Source organism: Leptodactylus fuscus, chromosome 3 (genome assembly GCF_031893055.1).
Source record: "Leptodactylus fuscus isolate aLepFus1 chromosome 3, aLepFus1.hap2, whole genome shotgun sequence".
Taxonomy (NCBI): Eukaryota; Metazoa; Chordata; class Amphibia; order Anura; family Leptodactylidae; genus Leptodactylus; species Leptodactylus fuscus.
The window spans coordinates 192,893,175-192,907,217 of record NC_134267.1 but is presented as its reverse complement, the minus strand read 5'-3'; positions in this window follow the sequence as shown (position 1 = coordinate 192,907,217).

The following is a 14,043-nucleotide window of genomic DNA, read 5'->3' as shown; positions in this document are numbered from 1 at the left end:
ACTGTCAGAAGGGTGTACTTGACAGACTAGCCGGGAACGCCCCTCCTGATAGTCTGTCCGTAGCACTGTACTGTGAGGAGTCATTCATTACCGCCCAACCATGACACTGAGCTGTGAGGAACGCCCCCCCCCCCCCCACCTGACAGTACCCGTCCATAGACTAGTACTGGGGCGTTCCTCACCACTCAGCGTCATACCTACCCCTGATATATACAGTATGTTACTATATATATATATATATATATATATATATATATATATATATATACATTGTGAGCCTTCGGGCAGTATTTCTAGACTGTAAGCTCTTCGGAGCGGGCGTCAGGTTTCTGGTCAGCAGTAGGCAGATGGATAGACATGATCCAGGGTTATATCACCGATCGCCATATTTGGGGTCAGGAAGGAATTATTTTTTCCCCTGAGATGTAGATCTCCGGGGTTTTTCTTTTCCTTCTTCTGGATCATAGGGTTGTGGTTCTTATCTCAGGACCTTATTTATGGATGGTCAGATGGACTATCACAGGAGCTCAGACTCCATGGACCTGAGATAAGAACCACAACCCCCATCATTTAGTAGGATATAATACAAGCCCTTATTATTAATAATGGCTCCTCTGCTTATTGCTAATAAAAGGTATAAAATTAGTTTTTCCCATGTCCTCCGCGTCTCCTCAATCATTCACTGAAAAAATAGAAGACGTCAGAAGTTTACCTTTAGGTTACATTCATACGGAGTTTTGTGGCGCTGATTGTGCCACAAAACTAGTGTGAAGAATCAGCGCTGTAAAAACAGAATCCCATTCAGTTCAATGTCTAACACGCGTAAGACGGAACCCATTGAACTCAATGGGATTCTGTTTTTACAGCGCTGATTCTTCACACGAGTTTTGTTGCCAAAACAGCACCACAAAAGTCTGTGTGAATGCCCCCTTACTGCCATTTAGTTAGACAGCTTTGCTTTGTTATGGTAAGTTCACATGGAGTTTTTTGGTCAGGATTTTGAGGCCGTATCCGGCTCAAAATCCTGACCAAAAAGATGTCTCCCATTGAAATCAATGGGAGCCACTCAGGAGTTTTTTTCGGGAGCCGTTTCTTTCGACTCACGGAAAAAAGAAGCGAGGTGCTCATTCTTCAGGCCGAGTCGCCTTACAATTCGGCCTGAAGACACTCCCTCCTCCGGACTAGGCCCATTCATTAGGCCTAATCCGGAGTGGAGTGCGCGGCTGGATGATGGTGCAGTGCACCGGCTTTCAGTCGCGGCCACCTGTCTTTTGGTCCGGAACCTGAGGCGGCCTCCGCCTCAGGTTCCGGACCAAAAATTGTCATGTGAACTTACCCTTAGTTAGAGTAGGGACTCGCAAGAAAATGAGGACCCTTGACGTGGGTTGCGAGCTTACATATTTTTGCCAAAATATTTTTTCGCACCTTATTTAATTTTTATTTTTTTAAAGAACAATTTAATAGAACTTTTTTACATTTTGGCAAAACTATAACCAATACCTCATTCTCCAACTGATTTTAAATAAAAGTTGTTAAAAATAGGTTTCTGTGTTTCAATTTGTAAAATGTTTAATGTGAAGAAATTTCTGCAGTTCTGTGGACATTGTATGAGCTGAGCTGCAGTAATGTCTTCACAGAACGTGAGATGTGAGATGTGGACCAGGCCTGAGAGGTGGATTAGAAATTATTCTTGTGGAGAGAAAAATCCAAGATTTGGCCATTTCTATGAATGTTATAACGTGATGCGAGTCTACAATTGTCAAATATATAGACCTGCCAGGTCTCTACCTGTATACTATTACATTGTAGGATCTCTGTAGATCAATGTCTGTCAATCTCAGCCTATATAGGGCAGCCAATAAGTAGTGGTCCCACCTCTAGAAGGAACCAGACTAGACCTGGAGAAATGTAAGAAATGTTTCTAAGTCAGGATACTAGAGGTAGCTGAATAGAGGGATAACAATAGGTCTAATCATAAGCCAAAATTAGTGTGTACATTGACTGCAGCCCCCGCCACTAAACAGCACTGCTGCATTTCATATTTTAACTCCTTCCTGAACCCCACAATTCTCCCTCCCACACAGTACACCCTGCACCCCACAACTCCCTCCCACACAATACACTCTGCACTCCACAACTCCCTCCCACACAGTACACCCTGCACCCCACATCTCTCCCACACAGTACACCCCACATCTCTCCCCCACACACAGTACACCCTGCACCCCACATCTCTCCCACACAGTACACTGTGCACCCCACATCTCTCCCCCACACACAGTACACCCTGCACCCCACATTTTGAAGATGACACAGATATGTGAACAAGGTCAAAATAAAGCTGGTTATGTATGGACTGTAGACTATGGGAAAGGAAAGATGTGTACTGTGAGATATGAGGTTGTGCCAATAAACGTAACCTTTATGAGATCTACATCTCTCCCCAACACAGTACATCGTGCACCCCACATCTCTCCCCCCGGCAGACCCCACAAGACAACTGCTCAGGAGGAACGTTTGTTGATTAGAAAATCAAAAGCCAGCGCCTCTTCCACTGCACCCTCATCCTAAATATAGCGTTGGTTGCAGAATGTGGTCAGTTCACTTCATTAAGACTTCACTGACATAAAACTAGTGAGGGTGTTCTGCGTCCACCCATCCTTTTCTAGATTGGGGTATCGGTCATGTTTCGGCAGGTTTCAGATTCCTGACTGAGCTTTATAGTGAAAACAAATGCCCATAGACCTGGATATGAACATATAATAAACCTCTATACGCTGTATATTCCTATAGAGTAATGTTCAGTCTTCTGTGTAGGCCATAAAGACATCTATGGTACCGAATTATAAAGCTACAATGAAATCCAACATCCATATTCTGGAGGGTTAGGCCATTACAAAGGGCTACAATATCATAGGCCCAGACCAGGGAACACATGGACACATTTTGAAGACGACACAGATATGTGAACAAGGTCAAAATAGAGCTGGTTATGTATGGACTGTAGACTATGGGAAAGGAAAGATGGGTACTGTGAGATATAAGGTTGTGCCAATAAACGTAACCTTTATTGGATCTATATATATATATATATATATATATATATATATATATATATATATATATATATATCTTAAAATCTGCAGTAGTCTGCTCTATACAATTCCACAATTCTCACCCAATTTGGGTGAAATTTTGAACGCCCCCTCTCCACCCACAGTAGCAGAATACTGTGCAAGCTAAATCTTGTTAGCACAGGGACGGATTATAACAACAGCGCCAAAGAGTCGCTGCTAAAGGGGTCGCACCACCACACACAACACACAAATATCTCAGACACCATATCAACATCACACAGACAGTACACATACACCAACCCACAAGCACAACACCACACAAACACTAGACCACTCTAGACACACACAACACCAACACCACCCAATAAATACCACACACACGCGCATGCACGCAAGTACCACACACGCACACAAACACACTCAGATGGATGCACACTACACACACGGACGAAGAGAGCACATGCGTACTCACACACAACTACCACACACATGGACACTTGCACTGCGCACGCACAAACACATGGATCATATGCGCACATACACGCATACATATACACAGACCACACACGTGCATGCACGCATGCACTGGCATAACAAGTCTGGTATCCTTAGTGGCTGTTTTCACACTGCAGTATTTTTCATGGGCCTCCAGGCCATGGATTTGGCGGTTCCATAGACTTCTTTGTGCACAAAGCTGTGAATTTTGCAGGCTCCATAGAAGTCTATGGAGATGTAGAATCTACGGCCCGGAGACTGTAATGTTACTGTAGTGTGCAAGCAGCCTTACTGAGCAGCAATATTGGTCAGGTGAAAACAGCCTGATAGTAAGATTGTCATTATTTCTTACTATACAGGGAGCTTTCATCACTGAAGCCCGACAATAGATAGTTGTGTAACTGGAAACCAATTTTACTCTTTTGTCTGTGAACTACTTATAAATTACACTGGAGGGAGGGGGGAAGGGCTGCACTATATTGTTAATTGGGTGTAATTGTTTTATATGTTTGTGTAAGGGGCAGAAATTTTAATCTTTGAGTAAAAATAGTTCAAAAAATAGTTGTAATAGTTTCTACTACATAATATGTATTGAATATGTAAAAACAATAAAAATGTTGAAATAAAAAAAAGTTGTTCACATCAATGTTATGACAAATTAATAAAATGTCAAAATAATAAAAAAATTAAAGTAGAAAAATAGATTTACTGTAGTGTGACATGGAAAATTTTACTATAACATAATCAATAATTAAACATATTTTGCGCGAGCGAAGCCGCCGGGTATTCTACTAGAATGTCATAAGATACACAAGACCACATCCAAGTATTAAACGTATTTAAATGAGGTTGACCTTTTGCATTGGAATTCCAAGACCATTATGATATCACTAGAACATGATGAGATCACAATGATGTCATATGCAAATGAGGTTGACCTTTACTGCGTATTTAAATGAGGTTGACCTTTTGCATTGGAATTCCAAGACCATTATGATATCACTAGAACATGATGACATCACAATGATGTCATATGCAAATGAGGTTGACCTTTACTGCGTATTTAAAAGAGGTTGACCTTTTGCATTGGAATTCCAAGACCATTATGACATCACTAGAACATGATGACATCACAATGATGGCAAAGGAATAAATTGACCTGACACTACCGAAGCTGCTCAGAGGATGCTGACAGATGAAGATGGTCCATACTGAGGCGAGGACTACAACAGGTAAGTACTATAGGGAAGATTTAGCCCAGTACTATAGGGGGCATGCATGCTGGGGCGGGGGAGGACTACAGCAGGTATGTACAGTAGCCCAGTACAGTACAGTAGCAGGATTGGGGAGACCCCAGTGGATATGTCCGGATCGGGGAAACCCCAGTGGATATGTCAGAATCAGGGAGGCCCCAGTGGATATGTCAGGATTGGGGAGGCCCAAGTAGATATTTCAGGATCAAGGAGGCCCCAGTGGATATGTCAGGATCGGGGAGGCCCCAGTGGATATGTCAGGATCAAGGAGGCCCCAGTGGATATGTCAGGATCGGGGAGGCCCCAGTGGATATGTCAGAATCTTGGAGGCTCCACCCAATCTGATAAGCCACACTCACTAGAAATTGATGTTTGTGCAAATGTCGGCAGAGCCAAAATTTTTCATTTTAGTAACTCCAAACAACCTTAGATTAATTCTCCCATGGAACATCACTAGCTCATATGACATCACAAGGCCATGTGACATCACAGTCAGGATGCAGTGGAGAGAAATCATTTTGATTTTCCCTTTGTTTTTGTTTTTTATTTGCAGAAGTTCTTTACGCAAGATCTTCTCAACACATCAACAATACAGGTATTAGACAAGGGAATGGAGGGTTCCTTCCTTTAGCTTGTAAGCTCCTTGGAGCAGGGCAGACATTAATGATGGTTTCCTTTAGTTTGTAAGCTCAGAAGAGCAGGGCTGGTCTTATCATGGAAGGTTGGAAGGAACTCTCCGGAATAGATTAAGTTTAGGAATAGATTAAAGTAAATAGGCATCTTAAAGAGGACCTTTCATGGGTTTGGGCACAGGCAGTATTATATACCGCAGGAAAGCCAACAGGGCTCTGAATTCAGCGCACTGTCGACTTCCCCCATCTGTGCCCCAGGTGAAAAGCTATCGGTGCCGGTACCATAGCTCTTCACCGTCAGAAAGGCGTTCCTGACAGTCTGTCAGGAACGACGTCCTTCTCCACAGTAGCGCCTATCGCGCTGTACAGTGTGAGCGGGGAGGAACGCCCCTTCCCCTCCTGATAATACTCGTCTATGTACGAGCACTGTGAGAAGAGGGAGGGGGCGTTCCTCCCCGCTCACACTGTACAGCGCGATAGGCGCTGCTGTAAAGAAGGCACAGATCGGGAAAGTCAACAGTGCGCTGAATTCAGAGCACTGTCAAATTTCCAGCAGTATATAATTCTTCCTGCGCTTAAACCCATGAAAGGTCCTCTTTAAAACTGACTTTATTGGCAGGAATCCTCTCTTTTAGTCTAGGGCTAATGATGACCAGGATGGCTCCTATCTCTGAGGTTGGGGCTACATGGCAGCTTTGGCTGCAGCATATGTCATGTGGTTGGAGATTACAGTGTTAGGGCTTTTCCATTTAATGGAAGTGAATGTGGTTGCGTTATAACAAGCACGTAATCTGCTATATTCTGGCAATGGCTTCAACTGGTGGTCAGACCATCATTGAGCCCTTGTGAGTCATCGAGACAGAACCACATTCACGTTACTGGCGGTGATGCCGGAATTTGACCACTACACAGTAGTCTTTGACTGTGTGATGTGTGTTGTGGCTGACGTTGCCGTGTAGCCGCCCCTGCCCCACAGATAAGCAGCCATCATGGTCATCATTTATTATGTATCATCATAGAGAGGATTTCTTACTAGTCTGTAAGCTCTCCGGAGCAGGATAACTACCATCATTAGAGGGGATTGTTTTATATTATATACATATTACTACATATATATCTATATACATTGTGAGACTTCTGACTCTTGAAAAGAAGAAGAGGAGAGGAGAAGAACTCCAATCTGCCTCATGGGGGGTGTGGGGTGGACTGGTGGGTATGGGGGTGGGCATTGTCAGGAATTTGGTTATTAATATAGTTGTAGTAAGTCCATGTGCCTCACGTTAATAGCAATTAACCCCATCATGTTCCTCATATAAGGGTTGGAGATAATAATAAAGGACCTTAATGATGAAGATACTTAATTATTAACTCCATATGTCTCATATATCAGTAACCTTTATGTAAAGCACACAGAGGTTAATGTGAGGGCCATGATGGGTTTAACTGCATTCAGCGCACTGTCTGTTTTCCCTTTATGTGCCCCCGGTGAAGAGCTATTGGTGCATTTACCGGGAGCTCTCCACTGTCAGAAGGGTGTACCTGACAGACTAGCCGGGAACGCCCCTCCTGATAGTCTGTCCATAGCACTGTACTGTGAGGAGTCATTCATTACCGCCCAACCATGACACTGAGCTGTGAGGAACGCCCCCCCCCCTCCTGACAGTACCCGTCCATAGACTAGTACTGGGGCGTTCCTCACCACTCAGCGTCATACCTACCCCTGATATATACAGTATGTTACTATATATATATATATATATATATATATATATATACATTGTGAGCCTTCGGGCAGTATTTCTAGACTGTAAGCTCTTCGGAGAGGGCGTCAGGTTTCTGGTCAGCAGTAGGCAGATGAATAGACATGATCCAGGGTTATATCACCGATCGCCATATTTGGGGTCAGGAAGGAATTATTTTTTCCCCTGAGATGTAGATCTCCGGGGTTTTTCTTTGCCTTCTTCTGGATCATAGGGTTGTGGTTCTTATCTCAGGACCTTATTTATGGATGGTCAGATGGACTATCACAGGAGCTCAGACTCCATGGACCTGAGATAAGAACCACAACCCCCATCATTTAGTAGGATATAATACAAGCCCTTATTATTAATAATGGCTCCTCTGCTTATTGCTAATAAAAGGTATAAAATTAGTTTTTCCCATGTCCTCCGCGTCTCCTCAATCATTCACTGAAAAAATAGAAGACGTCAGAAGTTTACCTTTAGGTTACATTCATACGGAGTTTTGTGGCGCTGATTTTGCCACAAAACTAGTGTGAAGAATCAGCGCTGTAAAAACAGAATCCCATTCAGTTCAATGTCTAACACGCGTAAGACGGAACCCATTGAACTCAATGGGATTCTGTTTTTACAGCGCTGATTCTTCACACGAGTTTTGTTGCCAAAACAGCACCACAAAAGTCTGTGTGAATGCCCCCTTACTGCCATTTAGTTAGACAGGTTTGCTTTGTTATGGTAAGTTCACATGGAGTTTTTTGGTCAGGATTTTGAGGCCGTATCCGGCTCAAAATCCTGACCAAAAAGATGTCTCCCATTGAAATCAATGGGAGCCACTCAGGAGTTTTTTTCGGGAGCCGTTTCTTCCGACTCACGGAAAAAAGAAGCGAGGTGCTCATTCTTCAGGCCGAGTCGCCTTACAATTCGGCCTGAAGACACTCCCTCCTCCGGACTAGGCCCATTCATTAGGCCTAATCCGGAGTGGAGTGCGCGGCTGGATGATGGTGCAGTGCACCGGCTTTCAGTCGCGGCCACCTGGCTTTTGGTCCGGAACCTGAGGCGGCCTCCGCCTCAGGTTCCGGACCAAAAATTGTCATGTGAACTTACCCTTAGTTAGAGTAGGGACTCGCAAGAAAATGAGGACCCTTGACGTGGGTTGCGAGCTTACATATTTTTGCCAAAATATTTTTTCGCACCTTATTTTTTGTTTATTTTTTTTTTTAAGAACAATTTAATAGAACTTTTTTTACATTTTGGCAAAACTATAACCAATACCTCATTCTCCAACTGATTTTAAATAAAAGTTGTTAAAAATATGTTTCTGTGTTTCAATTTGTAAAATGTTTAATGTGAAGAAATTTCTGCAGTTCTGTGGACATTGTATGAGCTGAGCTGCAGTAATGTCTTCACAGAACGTGAGTTCCCTGTCGTCCTCAACAGCGGCACAATGTGGGGTATTTCTGCCCCTGTGTGCTGGTAGGACAGGCGGATATTTAATTAGCCAATAAACGCGTGGCAGGCCCTATAAGAGGGCACAAGAACCTCCCCTCTGCGTGTTTTTTTCTGTCCTGTGTGGACAGAGGACAGGTCGGTGGACTTGTGTCCTCTTACAGGGCTCAGCTGGGCTGAGCGTGTTGTGTTCTTTTAAAAGTCTCCCTCTTTCCTTTGGGAAGAGGGAGCTGATTAGCCTGCGTTTGGTGACTTCCCTAATCTTCCTTCTCCTCTCCCCCCTTCCCTCCCCCCTCACCTCTCCAGCGTCTGCAGGAAGCGTAGCGCTGATCTCCTGGACGTCCCTTCACCACGCCGCTCAGGTTCGTGGTTGCGGCGGGTCCAGGCGGCAGCCGGAACCTTGGTTCTCGGCTGCATTTGCGGCGGCCGCATTTTGCCTGCGCGCAGTTCCGGTTTTGACCGGAAGTTCGCAGCGCGGCAGCCGCGGCCCGCAATCGTCTCCGGGCTCCACTGTGTTATTCAAGGAGCCCTTAGCTGAGGAGGGGGTGAGTTCCCCCTTGGGCTTGCTGGGGGAGGGGAGGAAAAATGATTCTTATTTAACCCCTGTTGGGGGTAAGGACAGGAGCGGTTGGCCCCTCCCATTTCCGGCCGGCCAGGTTAAAGGTCAGGCCGGCCGTGTTACTAGTTACCTTCCTACATTATCTGGAAGGCAGTGCATTGTGTGTACACTTGTATACTGTGAGTTGGGGTTGTTGTTGTTGTTAACCCTATTGGGCTGTCACTGTTATTGTTCCGGTCTACTGAACCTGGTAAGATCTACCCTTTTTTAAATCATGGTATGATGTTATGGTGACAGTATAGCATGGTCTATTATCTCTTTCTGCAGGATATGTCATCCTCTACTACCCCTCCTGGGGATGGTAGGAGGAAAGCCTCTGCTAAGAGGAAACATCTTTCCTGTTTCAATTGCGACACACCGCTCCCTGATGGTAGGTAGCGGCTTAAGGGGTTGTTCCCCTGTACTGTGGTCCTATAACTTGCCTATTATTTTTAGGCTACGAATGGGCCCGTTGTCGCGGGTGCAGAGGCCTTCCACCTGAGGAGTCCTCTCCCAGAGATATGATGGCTTGGGTCAAGGAGATGGTGAGTTTGGGCATCGCTTGGGTAATTAGTTTTTCCCTTGCTTGTACTCTCCTTCTTTGTCTTACAGGATGATTCTCTCAAAGGAATCCATTCCACCTTGTCTCAGCTCAGCAAGAGACCATGCCCTGAGCACCGTTCCTCGTCCCTCCCCCCGTTGGAACAGCTGCGGGTGGCAGAGGATGATTCCTCCGAGGACGACTCAGTAATTTCCAGCAGACCTGTGTTCCACTATGAACAAACAGGCAGGCTGCTGAAGTCCATCCGGTCTACAGTGGGCCGAGATGTTGACGGGGAAGCCTCCACGTCTGCCTCTGGGGGACATATTGCCTTCCATGTGGACGCCACGCTGTCCGACCTTATGGCGCAGCAGTGGAAACAGCCAGAGAAGGGACACTCGCTCTCCAGGATTTTCAAGACTCTGTTTCCTGTTGACACTGCCCAGTGGGATTCCTGGGGGCCTCCCCCGAAGGTGGATTTGGCCGTAGCCAAGCTGTCCCGCAGAACCCTGAAGACGGTTCAAATGTTCAAGACCCTCTGGACCGTAGGGCGGACTCCGTTCTAAAAAAGATCTACTCCGCTTCTTCTGCACAAGCCTCTGTGGCCATAGCCTCCTCCACGGCTGGTGACTTTCTGCGCAACCGTTTAGCCGCCTTGGAACGGGATATAGACACGGGCGTGGATAGAGATGAAATCCTGACCTCTATGAAGAGAATTCATAGGGCTGCAGATTATCTGGCGGAAGCTTCCCGCCATCAATTGAAGATCTCTGCCAAATCTATGGCGTTGTCTACCGCTGCCCGTAGACCCCTGTGGCTAAAGCCTTGGCGTGCAGATTTTGCATCTAAGGCAGCTCTCTGCGCTCTCCCTTTTGAGCCGGGAAGAGTGTTTGGCCAAAGTTTGGATGCCATTATGGAAGGATTAGCTGAAGGTAGGGGAAAGTCCCTACCTCAAGCATCCAGAGGCAGACGTGCTCCCTCTAGAGGCAGAGGTTCTTCCTCTAATTACAGACGCCCAGCTCAGCAACGGCGTTCTAGATACCGCCCTAGGGGAGCTGGTCGCGGCGCTTCCAAGGAGGATGCCAAGAGGAAGCCTGAGTTTTCACGTGGGGCAGCTCCCTGTGGCCCCCCTTCCTGTGGGAGGACGTCTTTCCTCCTTTTTCAAAGCATGGTTCACCCATATTCAAGACCCATGGGTGTTGAAGATCATACAGCACGGGTATCTCATCGATTTTCACCTTCCACCTCCAGATCGGTTCGTCTCCACCCGAATTCTTCCACCTTCTCAGCAGGCCAGTCTGGAGGCCTCAGTCGCCGATTATGTTACCAGAGGCGCCCTGGAGAAGGTACCAGCCTCAGATCACGGACTGGGAGTTTACTCCCCCGTCTTTCTGGTCCCCAAGGTCACCGGGGGCTGGAGGATGATAATAGACCTGAGGTACCTCAACCAGTTTATCAGGAAGAGGTCATTTCGAATGGAGACCGTGGATTCCGTAGCTGCTTTTCTTCAACCAGGAGAGGTGATGGTTACCCTCGACTTGAAGGACGCCTACCTACGTGTCCCTATTGCTTGTTCCCACAGGAAGTTTCTCAGGATTGCCGTCTCTATGGCCGGCCACAGGGAGCACTATCAATTCACAGCTCTGCCTTTCGGCATCACATCCGCCCCACTGGTATTCACCAAGGTGATCGCTCCGGTCACCACGGCCCTCAGACTTCAGGGTCTTTTCATCGTTCCCTATCTAGACGACTGGCTACTGAAAGCTCAGTCTCCTGCTGCTCTCCTCCAGCAGCTCAACCTTGCCATCAACTTCCTACAAGAATTAGGATGGATTATCAATTGGGAGAAATCCGAAGTCGTTCCATCCACCCGAAGGAAATTCCTCGGTTTTCTAGTGGATTCAGAAGCGATGCAGATCTTCCTCTCCAGTCCAAGGAAAGAAAGGATCCAGGCCAGTGCGCGATTCCTATTGTGCACTCGGCGGGTGACCATCCGCACCGCCATGAGAGTCCTGGGCCTGATGTCATCCTCGGCCAGGGCGGTCCCTTGGGCTTTATGGCATTTGCGTCCCCTACAGATGGAAGTGTTGAGAACCTGGAACAGGTCTCCACGGGGATTGCACAAGAAGATCTGCCTTTCTCCCGCTACCCGTCTTTCCCTCAGATGGTGGATACACCTGAAAGACGGAAGGTCCACGGTCCCGACAGTGTGGACCCTGTTGACAACAGATGCATCCCAGTGGGGATGGGGAGCCCATTGTCAGGACAAAACTGTTCAGGGACGATGGAGATGTCCGGAGCTGGGGTCATCCAATCTCAAGGAACTCAGAGCAGTGTACCTGGCCCTAGTACACTTTGCCCCAGAATTGAAAGGCAAGTCAGTCAAGGTCCGGTCAGACAATACGACGGTGGTAATCTACATAAACAAACAAGGGGGCACCAGGTCACCAGCCTTGCTGAGAGAGACGAATCTCATATTTGCCTGGGCAGAGAAGAATCTAGTCCAGTTATCCGCTGTTCACATAAAGGGCTCCCTGAACATAGTAGCGGATCAGCTGAGTCGGGGTATTACCGTATCAGGAGAATGGTCTCTCAATCCAGATGTATTTCAACAGATCGTCCAGAGATGGGGTCTCCCGGAGGTCGATCTTATGGCTACCCGACTCAATGTCAAGGTAGGGACCTTCTGCTCCCTGTACCAGGAGGACAATCCCTTGGCAGTGGATGCCCTGTCCATCCCATGGAGGTTCAGGCTGTTTTACATATTCCCTCCAATTCCAATCATACCGAAGGTATTGATAAAAATAAGACAGGACCAAGCCTCGGGAATAGCCATAATCCCGTTCTGGCCAAAAAGGGCTTGGTTTGCTCAGCTCATACAAATGAGTCAGGGCATATATTGGAGGCTTCCCCCACTCCCAGTCCTGGTAACCCAAGGAGAGCTGAGATGCCAGGATCTGAGGAGACTCAACCTGACAGCCTGGAGGTTGACCAGTCCCTATTGAGAAATAGAGGACTGTCACAAGCCGTCTTGAAGACCCTATCCAGTGCCAGAGCAGATTCGACTAACAGGAACTACCGTCGAATAGGTAACATCTTTAATGCCTGGTGTCTGCAACATCAAGTGGACTCCACCGATCCCCCGACGGAGGTGATCCTGGACTTCCTTCAAGACGGACTAGACAGAGGTCTTGCTGCAGCCACACTCAAGGTGCACGTGGCGGCCCTGTCCGCCTATCTGGGGAGGCGTTTGTCTCAGGATTCCTTAGTGAGCACCTTTATAAAAGGGGCAACTAGGCTGAGACCGGTGATAAACACCCCTGTCCACCAATGGGACCTTATTCCGGTCCTAAACGCTCTATGTGTTCATCCATTTGAACCTTTGGAGGAAATCTCCCTCAAGTCACTAACCGGCAAGATGGCGCTACTATTGGCAATAACAACTGCCAAACGGGTTGGTGAACTGCAAGCCTTGTCCGCTGAGCAGCCATACACCACCTTTTTCTCCGACCATGTGCAGCTTAGGTTCCTCCCGGGTTTTCGTCCCAAGGTACCATCCGCTGTAAACAGGAACCAGATAATCTCCCTTCCGGTATTTTTTCCCTTCCCTTCTTCGGCTGAAGAAGAAAGATGGCACAAACTGGATGTGGTCAGATGCCTGCAGATCTATTTGCAGCGCACTCGCCCTTTTAGGCGAACTGAAAACTTGTTGGTCAGCTACACTGGGAGCTACACTGGGAGCCACTATATCCCGGTGGGTTACCGAGACTATTAAAGTCGCCTATACCGCCCAAGGTCTGTCGGCTCCATCATTCCTTCATGCCCATTCAACCAGGGCAGTGTCCACCTCTCGGGCAGAAAGAAGTGCCTTGCCGGTGGATCAAATATGTGCAGCTGCCTCATGGGCATCTGAATCTACCTTCATCCGGCATTATCGCCTGAAGGACCAAGTGGCAGACTCCACTGCCTTTGCCCATACCATCTTAAGTTCAGTTATGGGTTAAATCCCACCCATCTTGGGGACCTACTTGCTATATCCCCACATTGTGCCGCTGTTGAGGACGACAGGGAATGAGTGATTATGAAGATAATCTTGTTTCCCTTAGTCCTAACAGCGGCACAAGATTTCCCACCCTGGGAATCATATCTTATGTATGAAACTGTGTATAGATATTATGGAGGTACTTTTGTATTTACACGCAGAGGGGAGATTCTTGTGCCCTCTTATAGGGCCTGCCACGCGTTTATTGGCTAATTAAATA